Below are 18,676 nucleotides of genomic sequence, written 5' to 3'. Positions count from 1 at the left end.
CTGTCCAACCCCGACGCAACTGCATCATGTTGTCAATGTTACCACAAATATAAAATGTATTGCAATTCAAACTAAGGGTCGAGGATATCATGATGACATTCGATATGTACCATTCCAAAATAAATATATGTAGATTTAAGTCGTGTCAATAGTCAGGGTTCAATAATCATTACATGTTTTGGCTGCTCATTTCGTAAAATAGGCCGTCTTAAGCGCGTCATATATGTTACAATGCCTAAAGTGTATATCATTGATCATCAACAACTAAATGGTTAGCAATTTGATGTTGTGATAAGGTTACGAGTGAAGAAAGATGTTCTTCCTTGGCATGTGCAATTTAAGCAATTAACCTTAACTTTGCTTCTTTAAGACAGATCAAAAAAATAAAATGACTTTCAAAATCAGCTTTCCTAATGATGGCATATATAAGAAAATTATATACTATGTATATATGCCATTATTCCAAAACCTATGTGAATAGACAGTAATGTATGTAACAAGAACTAACCCAATCACTGATTTAAACAAATAAGTGAACACTAATAAGATTCAAGCAATTAATTATGTAAAAAAGATATGAATGTATCCATCAAATTCCAAGTTGTGTTTAATGAGACACACGAAAAGAGATTAACTCATCAACAGATAACATTATATCCCATTAGATCTATTTAATGTTCCAAGAATATATACTACATTTGGAACAATATTTTTTTCAACAAAAATGTTTACGGAACCCAGTACTATCGAGAATCATATATGGGGCTTTACCTGAATTTGACCGAATATGCTACAGTCGACGGAAAAATGTGCACAAATATGAAATGACTATTCAATATTCTAATTCAATTAATTTAATGAAAATGGTCTGACCTTGATTTGAAATCTTCAAACATGATGCCTATGATATCACAGATATCTATATTTTCAATTATGTCTCTTAACTCTGGCTTTAGCATGAAACACGAACAAGATTTCAAGAACCTCTTTATGTCCATGCTATTTTAAGATATGAAGGAAGCACTTAAAGGTTCTAATGTATTTGAAATCAATAATAAACTGAATGATACGCGTGTTCTCTGACACGTTCTAGCTCTTACTTGACGTAATCTTACCTTCAAAATACAACCAGATTGTCAGTTATAATCCACTTTCTACTCTGTATTTAGCGTAAAACACGAACAAGATTTCAAAAACCTCTTCATTACTTCAGTTTTTCAAGCAATGTTCAGAAAATAAGGGAAAATATAGCAAATTATTGGTCATTAATCTGTAAACCTAGCCTTGTTATTGCTGACTATACATTTTCTACAGTGTCGGACAATATCAAAACTTTCGATCTGCCCTTGGATTAGGTGAGGCCCCCGCGCTCGATCGTAGCATATCATGTTAGTCCTCCCTTTATAACAGTTACCTAGAAGTCCACGGCCCATCTGTCCTTGGGTGGAACTCCTGATGGGCCAGGTCAGTGTTATGTTTCTTTTAAGACAAACGCAAAACAATCACAAAAAAGTACCACTCAACACCAGGCTGACCTCTCGGTCATACGGCCTATACAGTAAGTGGCGTTGTTTACAATGCAATCGGTGATAATATAGCAATTATTTGGGACTTTGAATATCGTACTTATCCTAATCAATCTGACGGTAATTCCAAGGGAAGTCTGGTTGTATTTGCATAAATACATGCTGCAAAATGGCACACGTCTCTATACCTAAAACGTAGGAGTTTTTCTCGAGATCACGGGACTTGTCAATTTGTAACATCCAAATTCTAGTTTTCCCCGAACATTCAACTCGGGCTTTGCATTATATCAGTCCTTCTTATATAGAAAATACCACATTTAATTTAAAGCAATGCACAAAGTCTGTGCAATAGTAAGTATTCAAAGAAACACATGAAAATAAGAGAACAGAGACATTCGTTATGTAACGCAGATCCAAATATCAAGAAGTCAATATAGAGCAATCAAAGTTTATATCGACACTTCCTCTGCAAGGAAATAGAAATACACAGGGCTATATTTAGATCAATTCAGATATCAATGTCTTTGACCTAATTTGTGAATTCATAGTTTACTATTTTACAAAGAAACATTTAAATGCCCGTAAAAGCAACACCAAAGAAACAAAAAAATCATCATGCATTTTTACACAGTCCAATCATCAGGCAGTTATTAACCATTTCTGTTAAAAGTAAAAGTAAATATTCTTATGACATTATTATAGCAATATTAGTTTTTTTCAGTTTAGACTAAGTGGTAAAAATTCCCAAATGTTACAAAATAAGCATCTAATTAAAGATTCTTTATTTATCAAATAAAAATATCTCCAAGCTTATACCTTTTGCTTAACTTACCAACTGAAAAATAACCTGTCCCCTAATTTTTGGCGTTCTGTGCATTCTGTTTCTAAAATCGTCTCCAGTATGTCGCTGCCGTTAAAGATTTGCTTTCCTGCAAAATAGCAAGTACTTCCCCACTTCAATTACTGTTGTGGTTCTACTTTTAAACTTTCTTTCACTAAAAACTGTTTTCAGGATTAAACGTTTGAGCTTTCACATCCGTAGATGCATGTTATTCAATCTGAAAACTGGATGCAAGGAGAAAAATTCGAACATTTTATTGAAATATCATGTACATAGTACTATGTTGTTCGAAAGTGAACATTTTATTGAAATATCATGTAAATAGTACTATGTTGTTCGAAAGCGGAGATTGATACAGATTTTCCTTTGTTATTAAAACATTTATTAAGGTACAACTTTTTAATTTCCAGGCTTTGTAGAGGTTACTCTTTCATATGTAAATGGAAGAAATTGACATTTATGTTTGCAATCCAAGTGGAATTTGTGGAAAATTATGGTGATTACCATTTCGGCGGAGATCGATGATTGCATTTTCTACTTGATCTTCCGTAATCTGTCTGCAGTACACTTTGCGCAGCAACACTGTTTAGTACATCATCCATGTCACCATCTAGCAAAGTAAAATACTCATAAAGACATCCATAAAACTATTTGTCAAACTTACATAGAATTTTTCATTATTTAATTCACTGATGACACAAACCAGGGGAAACACAAAAGGAACGAGAGAGAGAGAGAGAGAGAGAGAGAGAGAGAGAGAGAGAGAGGGTGGGGTGGGGAGGGGGCAAAACGTTCTGAGCAATAAAACATGAGGAATGTTACACAACCGGTGCTGCACAATATCCTAAATGCAAACATTACCTCCACTTGCTACATCCATTCCGGCATCCAACTCTCCCCTGACTGATGCGTTGTCAACAGGCAGTCCTACGTCGCGATGTACCCTGTGGGTAGCAAGATAGTCTAATATCAACAAGTGACGGTCAAAGCTGCATGATTCAGACTATTTTTCTTAAGTTCGGTTCAGGACTTTAGTTATGTTTGATGGATGTATACTTTATAACAAGAGAGGTGGGTGGAACGGGAAAAAATGTCCTTTGATTCCAAAAGTTTATTCGACTTCTTTACAAATATTTATATAATATTCTGTAAAATATCTTAAAGGATTCATTTTTTAGTACAGTAAGCATGTTGTATATATGAAATTACTGATACGGTGCAATGCACCATTTTCTCTTCCACCACTCCCACAATACAGTTACCTTCTTCAGCCATGTTATATACTGAATCAAGGGAAAAGACTTTAATAGCGAGATGCCGTACCAAACTCATAAAACTTTCATTTTGTATACAGAGTGATTTGCATGCAGCTTTATGTGTGTAAAGATAGGAAACAACGCGGAATCATTTTCGACGATCATTCACTTTTTTTTACAGATCTGATTTTATCGGACCATATACATCTTCGTATTTGGAGAGTAAATATCTATTACGTGATTTAGGGCAATATGTCAGCAAATAATGTTGTGATAAGTCCGTATATTTAGACGTATTCTTCGCCTAGACAGAGATGTAATTTCTATCGAAGGTCTATTTGATATTAACTTCTTCTCTGCTTCTTCCTCAGATTTGAAACTCATTTCGAGATCTCTTTGCAAATAACATGCATGTATAGTGTTACATTCAGCATTAGGAAACACTCTAGCATACGAGTGGTACTACAGAATGATAAATTAAATTTTCACTTTCAATAAAATTAAACAAACCAGACATTCTTAATAGATATTTATGTCTCGATCTGGCTTCATTTATAATCGTATTTTATTATACTAATAAATAAAATAAATCATTCATTCTATTTCTCTTGATTTACGATTTCAATGTGCAAAAGTTATTGTTTGAAGTAAATAGTATGACTGTACGTGTATGTCGTACTGAAATACTAAACGAAACACATTCCGTTTTGAGAATCCTGAAATATACATCTAATTCAAGACAGCACTTATGAGACCTTGCAAACTATGGTGAATCATAAGTGTAATAAAGAAAGAAGATGCCTCTATCATAATTTACAAAAGGTAATTTCACTGAGATTAAAACAAAGGAGTAAAAATAACACTCTTTGATAGAGTTCATATAGTTCTTACATCTGCTCCTTCTTCTTGAATATCCATTTTTCCTATGACCTTGAGACCTCATAAGAACGTGACAAATGATTTTACAACTTATGTGTTTGACTCTTCATGGTCAGAATGATGATTGTTTCGTCCTGCAGATGGGTGATTAGGTTGGCCACCGAAAGATTTCGTCCTGCAGATGGGTGATTAGGTTGGCCACCGAAAGGTTTCGTCCTGCAGATGGGTGATTAGGTTGGCCACCGAAAGGTTTCGTCCTGCAGATGGGTGATTAGGTTGGCCACCGAAAGATTTCGTCCTGCAGATGAGTGATTAGGTTGGCCACCGAAAGGTTTCGTCCTGCAGATGGGTGATTAGGTTGGCCATGAAAAGGTTTCGTCCTGCAGATGGATGATTAGGTTGACCATGGAAAGAATCATACATCTCTTCTTCAACTCCTTCACCTGGAGAGAACAAACATGTAATAGATGGCATCTAGAAAACTGATGTTGGCAGTAGGTTTGTGTACGCACGCCATAAATTCATCTCGATGTAACTTGCAGAGATACAATTTAAGCTATTAATAAATCAATGATGAATTTGCAAAGTAGTCAAGTAAATCAACTTCTAGGTACATTCGGGCGCCTCGGACATTATGTTTTCACTTTACTGAGTAGTATGTCGTCATCGGTGAAAGTCAGAAGGTGTTGTTATACACGCAACTTGGTAAATATTATATGTATTTATCGGCCTATAAACACAATTGTAATGCCAATAAGAAATGATAATAAACAAAATCCCTCAAATACAAGGTATTGTGTTTTTTTCTAAAGAAATTCAACTCAGGTTTGTAATTATCTCTGACTAGAAGAGAACATAACTTTCAACAAGCATTTGATTGGTTGGTTATATGCTTATTTTTTCATGTGTTTAATCGGTTGACTTGTAAAATGTTTCCTTAAAAATTAAGAAAAACGATTTTTGTCGAGTTCGAGCATTAAATATAAAGCTGCATTTTACATGTGAAATGATTACATGGCCACTTAATATCACCATCGAATGGAACTCTAATTTTCTTGTTATTAAAAATCTTATCCTCAAAGATAAAGAGAAGAATAAAACTCTCAATCATGTTTATAGCAGAATGAATAAAATCTAACAATACTGGGCTCATGTATTAAATTGATCGTGAACAATTTTATCCATCAGATGTAATCATTTCTCTGTTGACCTTTCATCAGCATAGTTATTATTGTCTAATCCGCTTGAGAATATGTATGATGGTGTATGTATGCATTCTGCATAATTGATGTGAACGAGATAATATCTTTGCGTCACGGACGCATGACGCATGTTTAAATCAATACCTATTTTCGAGTGAACCAGGCCCTTGAATATTTCTCTGAAACAATTTAACTGGCAGGTCGTTCCTGTATTTTTAAACGAAATACCCTTATCACCCTCAGCCGTTGATGTACAAGTAGAAAGTAGGCAATAGTTCTGCAACAAGTACTGGCTACGTTTTCGTCAAGAAATTTCGGACAGGCAATTATTATGTAATGCAAAAACAAGATGCACAGGTGGGCCTGATCTTGCTCACCTTTCGTACATTTAATTTAACAATTTACCATTTTACTAAGCATAATTATGTTGTATAGTAAGAACACAACCTAAGTAAGATATATCCCCATATCTATACAATATCGATTTCACTTAGTGTAATATATCCTGATAAGAATTATGTCTAAAGATAAAGACATGATTGATAAGCATTGTCTTTATTATAAATGAAATCGTTCACGATTTTGATGATGTAAACATACGTACCAAATTTTACAGAAATTGGATATGAACTGTAGTATCTATCTCATTTATTAAGTCTGATTAAAATCAGATAAAAATGCAATTTATCAAGTTGTAATAAGCTCATTCAATCACATGCAAGCTTACCTCACTAAAATGCGTAGATCATGATCTGAATAAAACACATATATCTTGCCTGACCTTTTGACCAAGTTTGGTTTTTAAAAAGAAAAAAATAGATGCAAAATTGCCTCGTTAACATGCATGGATCTTGAACTTAACAATACTCGTCCAAGATTTGGATAATTTAAGCCAATTTACAAAGTTTGGTCAAAATTGGAATAGAAATTTGGTCTTTTGAATGGTAAGAGTCTTCCTGAGTGTATCATGATCAGTAAATCATATGCAAGATCACCTCATTCGCATGCATGTGTCTTGCTTATTATCCAAAATAACCCACGATTTTGAAGATATAAGCTCATTTTCTAAGTTTGATCAAAATCAGATAAAAATTATAGCTTCACCGGTGGTAACAAGATCAGCCAATAACACGCAAAAACACATCTTTAATAAAAAATAAAAAATACGCTATCCAGAGTGATGATACTAAATTGTTGACGGACAGACGATGGACCACAGACGACGGACGGCGCATGGAGGATACAGGGCCAAACAATAACCTCACTTAGCCTTACGGACAAGTGAGCAACAAGGTTAACATTTTTCAAAACGGGGACAATACGCTATGATCTAATTCTCACCTTCATTTCAGCAAAAACATCAGATGGAATCAAACAAAGTAGATGGCTGCAGCAGGGTGCATGTTGCACGTGCACCACTAGAGGGTCCATATCTTTAGTCCAATTCTTGACTTCTACTTTACGGGAAAAGCATTGTATGCTATCTGGCTCGCCTGATTAGAAAATAAAGATTCAGAAATTGAGGAATATTTTCGAGACACACTGCTGAACCATTTCTAATTTCAAGCGATATTTGAGTGTTAAAAACCAAAGCACTGACTAACAGATTAAGAAATCGAAGCAATAAATTAATATATTGAACCGGAATATATAAATATTATTTTGTATGCCCAAAACTATCTGCTTCCATAGGAAGAGGCATTTCATATTTCCCTCTTGTTAAAATGACTGTCGAATTACGGGAATGGATTCTTGACCCAACGCCCAACATCCAAAATATTTGAGGGTACTTACAGTCTGGTCTCTGCCTTTTACATTTCTTTCTTCAGTCTAGAGAACAAACGTATGTAAGCATAATTCACTAGGTCGCTGAGGCATGCGAGCCGCATTTATCGATGCCATGGCTGTCGTGAGTGATGAAACAATGTTTTCAGGACGTCGTTGTGTCAACTAAGTTTATCAAAATATATTAAGTATAAAAAGCGCAAGCAAACTTTAATTATAAAGGCGTGAAATCGAATAAGATCATCCAGAAAATAATAGAAACATTCCTAACAAATTTGCTTTCTTCATGTCAAGCGGATTCATCTTACTTTACGGGTTAGCGGGGGACGGACAGACAAACGTTCGTATTAACAGTTTGGACTAAATCAAGAAACCACTACCGCATTTGCAATTTCGGCATAAAAAAGGAAATGGTAGGAGAGGCATTTATCTAGAAAAGCACAATCGTACTATTATGCCATCGATGAGCTGAAGTGTCGAAGACAATGCATTCATGCCAAACATTTTGATCGTAGAACAATTTCATCAGGAATCTAAAAGATTGTACCAAGTCTAATACATGTGTAAAGTGGACATGAGCTTGACCTAGAGGCAAACATAAAACACAAGATCATAGTCAATGAAATCGACCTTGCTGAATTTTAAATCATTTGAGTGGAATCTATGCAAACCTAGCTCTGCTTTAAAAAACTTTTCTTCGCGCCTTTTAACATCGCGATATTTTTGCATCATGGTATTAATTAAGATCAAATAGTCTGATGTACCTGTGTATGAAAATCCAGCATTAGCCAGCCATCTCGGGTTAAGCTGTCCTATCCAGCCTCGGAAGATATCTGAACGTTCATTGTCACTACCGGAACGCTGATGTCCAGTTCCTTCGAATCTGCGTCTTCTATATGCGTTTCGTCTTGTCTCATTCGTTATTGATATGGCTCACAATTCCTTCTAGAAGATTATCAAAAGGATATTTTATTATTAATTCATAGCGCATATAAAATCTATTCATACGATTAATATGAAATCAAAAATCCTTATCACTTAAAATAAACCCGGGCAACATTATCGGAGTCACTAATGCAAAAGGGATAAGGATAAAGCGACGTATTTTTGCAACTATGGAACATGCAGACATATGTGGATAATGTTCAAAGGAAAAGACACACATAATATAACAATACAATACTGAATAATAACAATGTATACCTGCGACAACAATAATAAAGGACATTAACATCAAATAATAGTTCAAAAAGAACTAATAGACATGTGGATGCTAATATAAATAAACTTGTTAAACACATCGATCTTCGAACGTTTTATCTTAAAACACAATAAATAAAATAGTAACATAGAAAGAAAGGTTCTCCAACCCACTACTACCACCCAAAAAGAATTAAAACTGGGTCTACTTGGGTTGAAGAATACATGCTTTGTGTTGGCTTGGCGAACTGCAATATATCGTTATTCAACTAGTTTGTGATGTTGTGCTACCTGTTCTAAAATTGCAAATGCAGGAAAACAAACTGTTAGAAGGTCGGGATAATATTTTCTTTAAAGAAAGAATTTCGTTTCTTCAAATGCACTAAACTCGCTACTAGAAAAATACTGACGGAATCTAGTCTACAGTTTTTCCTATTTACTCAGAAATAAAAATAATCCAAAGCTTAAAAAATTATCAGAGAAAACATTATATTTTAGAGGATATCGTTAAATAAAAACATAGTGGAAGAAAGAACATAGTTACGAAACATTGTTTTAATACCATACAGAGTTACGAAACGTTGTTTTAATACCATACAGATGGTACAGAGCACTTAAACGTTATATATATATATATATATATATATATATATATATATATATATATATATATATATATATATATATATATATATATATATATATATATATATATATATAAAGCTGTTAGGCCTTCTGTCGGCAATTTTAAAAATTCATCAAAATGAGTAAAGTGACCGAGTAAAATACGTGTGAACTAAAACTAACATTTCCTGAATGAATGTCATGCATGCATCTAATAGTACGCAAGTCAACTGTCCCTTGAAAGTGCATGAAATTCATCCAATGTGTGGAGTATAATAATTTAAAGCATATTACGTTATGCACAAATTATAGCAGCCTTTAATGCATACTATTCTGTGAAAGTTGTGAATAAAAATATAACTTGAATATACAAAAAATATTAAATGCTTTTCGTTTAAAAGTGTTTTTACAAAAGATGAAATGCTGTCTAATAAGAAACGTTTCTGATGATGTACATTTTGACACAGAAATACTCACATATACGTTAAAAGCCAGGTCCTAATGACTTGTTCTCTTTGCGTCGAAGCCACGTTGTTAGTAACTGCAAACGAACGATAAACTCATTTATGATGCAACTTTACTTCCCTGTCCCAGCTTGTAAACTACAGCTCTGCAAATTTCAGGCCAGACAAATGGGTAAACATAAAATCTTCTTCCGAGTGCAACATTACTCATCTCTGGAATTTACTTAGCAAGTAGTATCAGGTTATTATTCTCTGTATGTCCGTCACCGGTAAAAATAGATCTCTTACACTCATGACACTTTGTCACAACTCATCGATATAATTAGAATTTTTAGTCAATACGGTTTTAAATATCTCCTATGCTTATTCTCCAAAAGTGTATTCAGTGTAGGATTTCAATAAAAAAAAGTCATCGTTGAATGAGGTTTATTGTTCCTTGAAGCTCAGTCGCTCATTTAATTTAAAACTATTTCATTAAGTCACTCTAGTCGTATACGACTACGAAAGAATGAACTATTGAAATGGCAAAGCTTTGAATAGAAATAGTTTTGGACATACTTTAAAAGTGAAGTTGTACGCCACACCGAACATTAAAAGTTATTAACGGTAATGGTTTCTCGACAGCTCTATTTTGCAGTCTCCTGTGTCTCAAGCACCATCATTATAAAATAATAGGTAGCATAAATTGAATGATTATGCTTATCATCGTAAAGTGATGGACTGGGGAAAATAAAAGAAAACATTACTGTAACAAGAAGTACGGCCAATATTTTTCATATTTTCTACTGCGTTTCTTTGTTCCCTCCATAAAGAAAAGCCTGCAGCATGCATAACTCAGCCACCCTCAAGAGAACTCACGCCTTATACCCAATAACAGAGGAATGCACATACAATAAAACTCCTCTGAAAACATTAAATAAGAAACTTTCGACCTATGAAGTTCTTAATGAAAATGTTTTTTTCACTCCTTTAAATTTCAATATACTAAAAGTTTAATGTGTCATACTGCATCCACAATTTAAAATAATAAAAACCTCACTTAAATAATAGTTCATGTCTGGCTTGCTACATTAACGAAAAGGTAAATATTCTGAATAAATAGTTTGATAATGGTGAACACTTAAATTTAATATTAAGCTTCATTTTTCGAATCTTTTATAGGAAATTCTTCTTAAAACTGTCTTAAAATAGATCGTTGTCCTGATGGTCAGGACCAGATGCTAGGTATCATTCATTTCGTGCACTATAGTCATTCTCTGAGACAATTTATTCTTCATTTAGTGTATCATTAATAAAGATTAGAATAAATGCAATTGCGCGAATATCTCTTTTGTTATTTTTGCATACGGCCTTATTACAGGTTTGAAAGTTGTCTCCATCATATTCTAATTGCGGAACTACATTTATTTCTTCACAGCAAAATTAAAAAGGACATTAAAATGACCATTCAAAAAACTTAAACTTGTTTCAAAAATTGATTGTTATATCTTGAGTCCACGTTTCCAAGAACAAAATTCATTTGGTCCATCATAATGTGGAATCTCTGACTTAATATTCACCGTCAGAATATGTTAAAAATATTTACAGTTCTGAAAAATATAATTGGCTCAAGAGCCTTATCGTGTATACCTAGTCCGAGTTTCCTCTAACCCTTGCCACCCCTTTTTGGATATTTTTACATTTATGTTGGGGTGTAGGTTCAGAGTCAATTCCCTATCGAAAAGTTGGAATTCGCCGACACCATTTGGTGTCGGCATAGGGTAGCCGCTTACTAGCCGGCCTAGCAAACTAAAACGACCGTTCATCGAGATATACATGCATGAAATCGATATGAATATGATTTAATTTCTCAAAAATAGCGAATATTATATTACATTCAATATATCTTTAATCCGCTGACAGACGAGATGTAACAAAAGCGTTGATTAAATTTGACCTGGAACTCGCCATTTGCATTCCGAATCACATAAATACACAAATCTCGCAACCTACATGCCAATGACATCAGATGTCCAATAATCACATGATAACAACAATATACCATTTCGAAAGTTATTGTACATATAATTCGAAAATATTAATTAAAAGTCACGTAATAATTGTACATAAATATAATGTACACTTAATTCCCAAAATATTTATTCTGAGAACGAACGACGAGAAACCTGTCTGTATCGCAGCAAGGTGGAGAAAACCAGAATCATCAAGATCTAAGCACGTGTCGGCAATGGATTTTGTTGGTATCACGTGACTACCGCATTGACCTGTGTTCTCCGCTTGTCGAATATGGTTTTTTCCAAGTTGCTGCAACATTTACAGATTTCTGGTCGTTGTTAATTTTAGAAGTTTATGTTCTTTCATTTTTCTGTAAATAGTACTTAACTTTCATTTATATGTAGGATTTTTTTTCCTTGCAGCAACATCAGAAATGATTTATTGTCGATATCACGTGACTATTTCAACTCTGATGTCATTGACATGTAGGTCGCGAGATTTGTGTAGTCGTGTGACTCGGAATGCAAATGGAGAGTTCCTGGTCAAATTTCATCAGCTCTATTGTTCATGCTAGTCTGTCAGCGGATTAAAAATATAACAAATGGTCTACTCGCAATATCTGAGAAAATAAATTATATTCCTATCGATTTCATGTAGGTGTATCTTGGTGAAAGTTCGTTAAAGTTGGCTAGGCCGGCTAGTACGCAGTTACCCCATGCTGACACCAAATGGTGTCGGCGAATTCCAACTTTTCGATAGGGAATTGACTCTGACCCTACACCCAACATAAACGTTCAAATATCAAAAATGGGGTGGCAAGGGCCAGAGGAAACTCGGACTAGTTGATACCATGACCATTCTGTGAATAAGGACAAACTTGGCCTCCGCGTTAAAATTAAAGAACAAACAAAATACGCCATTAAGTTATATTGATTGCATATATTTTGATCTGCCTACAGACCTTGAATGCGTGGATAAAAATAATATCCATAAAAATAATACCCCAGAAAGTCTGCTTGGTTGAGATTTTTATTCTATGTATGAGATTCAATTGCAAGAATTTGTGAGATGACCCGAGAGGGTTCTTTTCATGTATTGTGAAACTGGTTCAATAAGTTCACTGCGGTTATCTGATGTTTTGGATCTAAAAATAACCTTCCTCAGATATCAGTTACAATCTAGCGTAGGATTTATAGATACATAAATCGGATATCCATACGATCTTTACTCCCCAATACTTTACAACGCTGCTTTCATACCTAGTGGTCTTCATGGAAAAATAATTTTTAACGTATAGCGCCTGATATGGGAACTAAAGTGTGAAAAGTCAATAATATCAACGAATGTTTGAAGTTGTCAAGGTCACTGTGCTAGTCATTGTTGACAACGACCGATAACAAAGCGTAACACTAATGTCAGACTGACGTATGTGTTTACATACTTTATTACTAATATCAAACGAAATGCATCATGTGCTAACATAACAGCAACAAAATACTTTGAAATACAATTGAGCGGAATATTTTGATACATTATATTGGTTACTTACCAATTAAAAAAAATATTAATACTTACCTATTAAAGTAAAAAGTGTAACATGTTCTTAAGAAGAAAAAAAACCAATTGCCAGCAACTAGAAAAACATTAATAGATTTGTAAAACCATAGCCAAAGAAAGAACGAATTAAAACCTTCCTTAAATGGTAACAGTCTACCCCACTTCCCCCCCCCCCACGCTCTGCCCTAAACCTTCGACATTTATTGTCATTTTAGTGATTTATTTACTCACTCCTTCATTTAATTTTTCTTTCAATTAGATGAGTATCCATGTAATATTTATACATATATAATTGCACAGCTAAAACTTCTCAAATTATATTACGCAGGTGTGTGTTCGACATCCGTATGTACATGTGTGCAAGTCATCATGTACTGCAAGCAATCCTATTAATTTCTTCGCTTTATTTATTTCCATACATTCTTAACAAACAACGAATAGAACACCAACAAAAACACAAGGGGATTATGATCAGGCACGCTAACTCCATTAACTTTATACACAATTTCAGGAAACCATATTGAACAATTTCCTTTACTGCAAACGTGTTTGACACCTATTTTGTATCTAGCTTCAACAACATTCCCGCTTGACCCCAAGTATCAAATATACAAACAGTATTGCAGCACTTTTAAATATTTGGAATGAAATTTTGCAATTGCAATTGACAACTATCAATAAATCTTGGGGATTTTTTTCGAAAATGAAACAAGAATTCTGATATGTAAAGGACAACACTGGCCTCTCGTTACGCCCAAGAAATTTACCCGACAAATCATAAATGGGAACCCTTAAGATCCCGCCCATTAATATTTTATACACTTGCTGGACATGAAAGGACAGACTAAGTAGTTTGAACAGACAGTGACCAATGTGGTCTGTTATTTTCCCATCCCGCAGGAACTTAGCTCTAGCTCTTCCTTACAGCCATTGTAGTCCCCCCATATATATATTCTGTTAATGCAAAAGAAAAAACAACGAATTGTGATATGCAGCTGATATTGGCAATTGCTTCCAATTTTACCTACTGTAAATTGACCCCTTTGAGAAACAGATTTAGTTAATGACATTAAGTCAGCGTGGAGATATTTAACTCGTAAAAAAAGTACATCTAATTTATCAAAATCTGCGTTTCTTGCATTTGAAATCCAAACGCGTATTATGTGATCCCATACTAAGCTAGAAATATCCATATTATTGTATGTGAAATTATGTATTATTATTGAAGGATTATTTATATATTTTTTCATATTCAGGATAAATTTTGTGTTGTGCTCAATAAGCATGTAATTCATATTGATAAATAACGAATCTGAATTTGATATTTGATAAATGCAAAACGCAATTTGTACTTTTCTTTTCATGTCAAATACATTTACCCATGAACGCGCATCAAATTATAAAACTTAGTTAATCAACAAGTAACGCAAACTCTAATAATAGCAAACTTGTTTGCGAGGGTATAAATGAGATACTATATACAGAGATTGAGACCGGAAAATCCCACGTGTTTTCATTTCTATATTTATTCCTTAAAGGTATTAAGTATCGCTCTTCTGAAATAACGCATCTATCATTTTCTATCAATCCAATTAAGCACTGTGCCCTTGGTTAGAAAAGCACCGCAGTGAATACACGGACATAGGAAAGTCGCGAAGGTCAAATACGCGGAATTTTCAAATGCCGTAAATTCTTAAACAAGGGAAAAAATAGTTTCATGTGTATGACAATTCAGAATTTACATAAATCACGGCAAATGTATGGCACTTGCCTTGACTACCTCTTGCCTTCTTTTCTGGGTCAGAAATGTGAACTAATGCGTTCTCACATAAGCACTTCAAGATGTACGGAAATCGAGGGAGCTAGGGTAACGTTTGTATTACACTGCACTTGTTGTATTCTCCAATAAAACTGTCTTTAAACGCCAACATGTAATTTCGGCTGTGTGCATTCTTGTTTCTTTCTTGTAATATCCTGTAGATTTTTAAAGTACACGTGTTTATTTTACAACTGAAAACAACGCTCTAAAGAGCTCGTTACAACGTTACAGTGTTTGATTCTATTGTATTCAATTTCCCATTCATTGTCTCCGGTCTGCAAGACACAATAATTTACATTTTAACCAATTTTTAGCAAACATGTCAAATCATATCCAAAGAAAATAATTGGGGAAAATATGTTACCATGAACGGAAATCAACTCTATCGTCAGTTTTTCTTTATGAAAATAAATTCTGTCTACATATAAACCAACACTGAAATAAACGGGAATACTTTTCCCAAATTTGGTTTCTTTTTTATTTTCCTTTATTATTATTATTATTATTATTATTATTATTTAAACACATTGTATTGCTACGAAGGTATAGTTATAAGCATAGCAATGTAAAATTGATAATTGAAGCGATAAATGTAACGCTATGCATGCATTTATACTTATTTCAACATTTACATCTGTTGTGCTTTTTTAAGCGGGGGAGTTTAATGTACACGCGCTTATGACTTCCACTGCTGTTATTAATGATATCTACAAACTGCTTTGAGTGCAGTAACCTCGAATGGTATTACCTTGAAACGAGCTATTTGCTTCGTTCCTGTTCGATAATCTCAGTTTACTATTTACAGATACAAGCGTTGGAAAATCCTTTGTTTTCTCTAATCTGTATTTATACCAAACATGTATATATTGCTGTAACATTTGAATTGGTTTTAACTTTGCTGAGCGGCGAATCTTGTGAAATTACTTTCATCATGTCATTCAGCCCGCGGTAGAATGTGCTACTTCCGTCTGGTAGATTCTATATGAAAGAGTTTGTGACTGCAATTGTGAAAATAAAGGTTAATTTGCCGGAATGGATTAAAGACATGGTTGTCCGAGGGTTATGCGTTGGTACGTCACTGTCTTTTGGATGTATATGTGTAGTTTTTCAGTCTCCTTGTGATTCTGAAGCGACAAAAGACGCGTGAGAAAAGTCGAATTGAGCGGAGGGTAGTGGTCACTGTTGCACTCCTTGTGTTAATTTATATTACCGATAAGGTGATTTCAGGTTGTCAGAGATTTCGCCGTACTTTATTTATAAAACGTCGACTCCTGTGATCCTAACAACGTCTTACTTGAACGTGCAAACCACGTTGTTTATAATGGCGGGAACAAAAGGTCAATCAACTAACATTGCTTATGTAATATTATTTCCCTATCCCAGCTAATGCACTAGTAATCTACAGTACACGTTTTCTAATATATTGGATCAAAATATCAAACATATTTCTTCTCTGCAGTATAATTTCCTAATTGTACATTTGAGTCAAAAATAGAACCATGTCACTTGAATGTCACTCGGCAGTAAAAAAAAATAAAAAAATAAACGCCTTAAAATAGTACCATGTCAAAACTCGAAGACAGTGACTCATCTGTACTAATAAATTGCTAACAAATTGCTTCAAACTAGATAAATGACATTCTAATATTCTAAAGAGAAGAAACACATCGTCAGCTGTGAATTTAAAAACCAAACTGATATTAAAGTTTGTTCGACTAAATTGGTAGTTTTTAGGTCGCAAAGATACCAGAGAGACGAACTTATTAATTTTTTTCCCCCACACTTACTCTCTTCAGAAACAAATTTCAAAGGGAACTTGCTGAAAAAAAAGTCATTCATATTGGTTCATCGGGTTGGATAAATATTCTTCTACAAAGACAAGAAAAAAATTCAGTACATGAATGCATTGGACCTATTTTATTCTTGAACTGATTAATATACGTTTTGAAGTCAAGCGGAGGTGGGGCCCCGAGTGGCCGAGTGGTCTAAAGCGCTCTTCGTTACGGATCACTGCCATCTCACCTCTGTCTGCGGCGGTTCGAGTCTAGGATTCAGCCAATGTGGGTATGTGAGAAAGCTTGCCAGTAGCTTCTCGTGGGTCGGTGGTTCTTTCCGGTGTTTTCCAGGGTTCTTCCTCCACCATTAATACTGGCCACCGTGTGCTGAAAAATGGCGTTAAACCCCACAACAACAACAACAACATCAAGCTGAGGTGTATACTTGTAATGCTCATCTTGAGTTTCAAAAGTGTACGGTTAACTAGTCAATGGAGTGTGCAGAATATAGCTGGCCGTTTTCTTTCTTCAACTTTGATTAGTTTCTGTCGCATTTCTGAGATATTTGAACATAAGAAATTACATTTATTTGTATACATGTGTTGTTGTTTTTTTTTTTTCCGTTTCTGTAACTGCTGAGGACGTTAGTAGTGTAGTAGATGGAGGTTTGGCGCTAATCAGTGCAGCACATATGCAAGTTTTGAAGATCAGTCAACAAAATGCTTATATTAAGACTGAGAATTACCCATACAAAATACTGCAGTGTTTGTTTCTGGATGAATCTGATTGGTTCGAAGAAGATAAGTCACAGATGAGATATCAACCGCGTAGTCCTGTTTTGGAGAATTTACAACAAATGTTTCCAAAGCTACTTGTTCTGCAATTCGTGTGAATATTTGTAACTTCATAAATGAAGCTGTAGCAATGAAAATAATCCCAAGTAATCGTGCAAATTACCTACAATGCCTGATGCTAACGTCATTCAGAAATCTGGTTAAAAGTTCTCTTGCAAATTTCAAAGTTTCTGTCATATTTTAGACTTGATAAAAGACTTGACTCCTACAACATCAATAAAAATAAAATACACGTATATGCACTCATTGACTGCAGTGTATTTAAAAGTTCAAACCCAAACTGAAATCAGTTTTGGGGTATTGTTCCATTTATCTTCAATCCCGCTAGTAATTCATGCTCTTGTTGTTTCGTCATTTACATGAAAGCGTATGGAAGCTAAAGGGTCTTAATTCGTACTACATACAATTATACCAACGTGTTTTCAGTTCTATGTCGTCTCTCTTTCCTCCATTTAATATGTAATTACGATTGTGCTAGTAAATAAAGCCACTTATTGACCAGCCAAGCCGGCCACAATCGGATTAATATCAGATCTCCGCTGACCTACGTTCACATAGGACAGTTGAGATCTGATTTTAATTAGATTGAACTTGCCAAACCTTCTAAAGTAGAGTCCTTAGAAGGCAATCATGAGCTTACCCCTTTCTTTCTGCCCTGAGATATTAAACATCAGTAGACAGAGATTGCAATTTATCTGAAGCAGGCATTGGCAACTTCGTCCAGGGCGCCATCTGTTTAAGTGTTTTTAAAGCCACACCCTATAATGTAAAGTAACGGATAAACGAGGTCACGCGCTGGATCTGGAATACGGGTCGTATTTTACCCACCTATGATCTTGAGCTTTTCAACCAAGTGATGTATCTGAAATGTTTGAGATTCAGAGGTGCACCATAATATA

The 18,676-nt window shown here is 34.5% G+C and overlaps 1 long non-coding RNA gene across 1 annotated transcript; it reads right to left on the bottom strand.

Moving 5' to 3' along the window:
- Window positions 1–2,735: 2,735 nt before the first annotated feature.
- On the bottom strand, window positions 2,736–9,907 carry LOC149773588 (uncharacterized). The gene is made up of 6 exons (XR_016417360.1): window positions 9,791–9,907; window positions 8,254–8,434; window positions 7,046–7,197; window positions 4,515–4,945; window positions 3,229–3,311; window positions 2,736–2,977 (listed from the first exon to the last, which is right to left on the bottom strand). It is a non-coding gene; the product is annotated as an uncharacterized LOC149773588 (long non-coding RNA).
- Window positions 9,908–18,676: the final 8,769 nt, after the last annotated feature.

This window comes from Sinohyriopsis cumingii, unplaced genomic scaffold, assembly GCF_028554795.1.
Source record: "Sinohyriopsis cumingii isolate HCF-2022 unplaced genomic scaffold, ASM2855479v2 utg000624l, whole genome shotgun sequence".
NCBI classification, from domain to species: Eukaryota; Metazoa; Mollusca; class Bivalvia; order Unionida; family Unionidae; genus Sinohyriopsis; species Sinohyriopsis cumingii.
The sequence above is the reverse complement of the archived record's forward strand: the minus strand, read 5'-3'. Positions and strand labels throughout refer to the sequence as shown.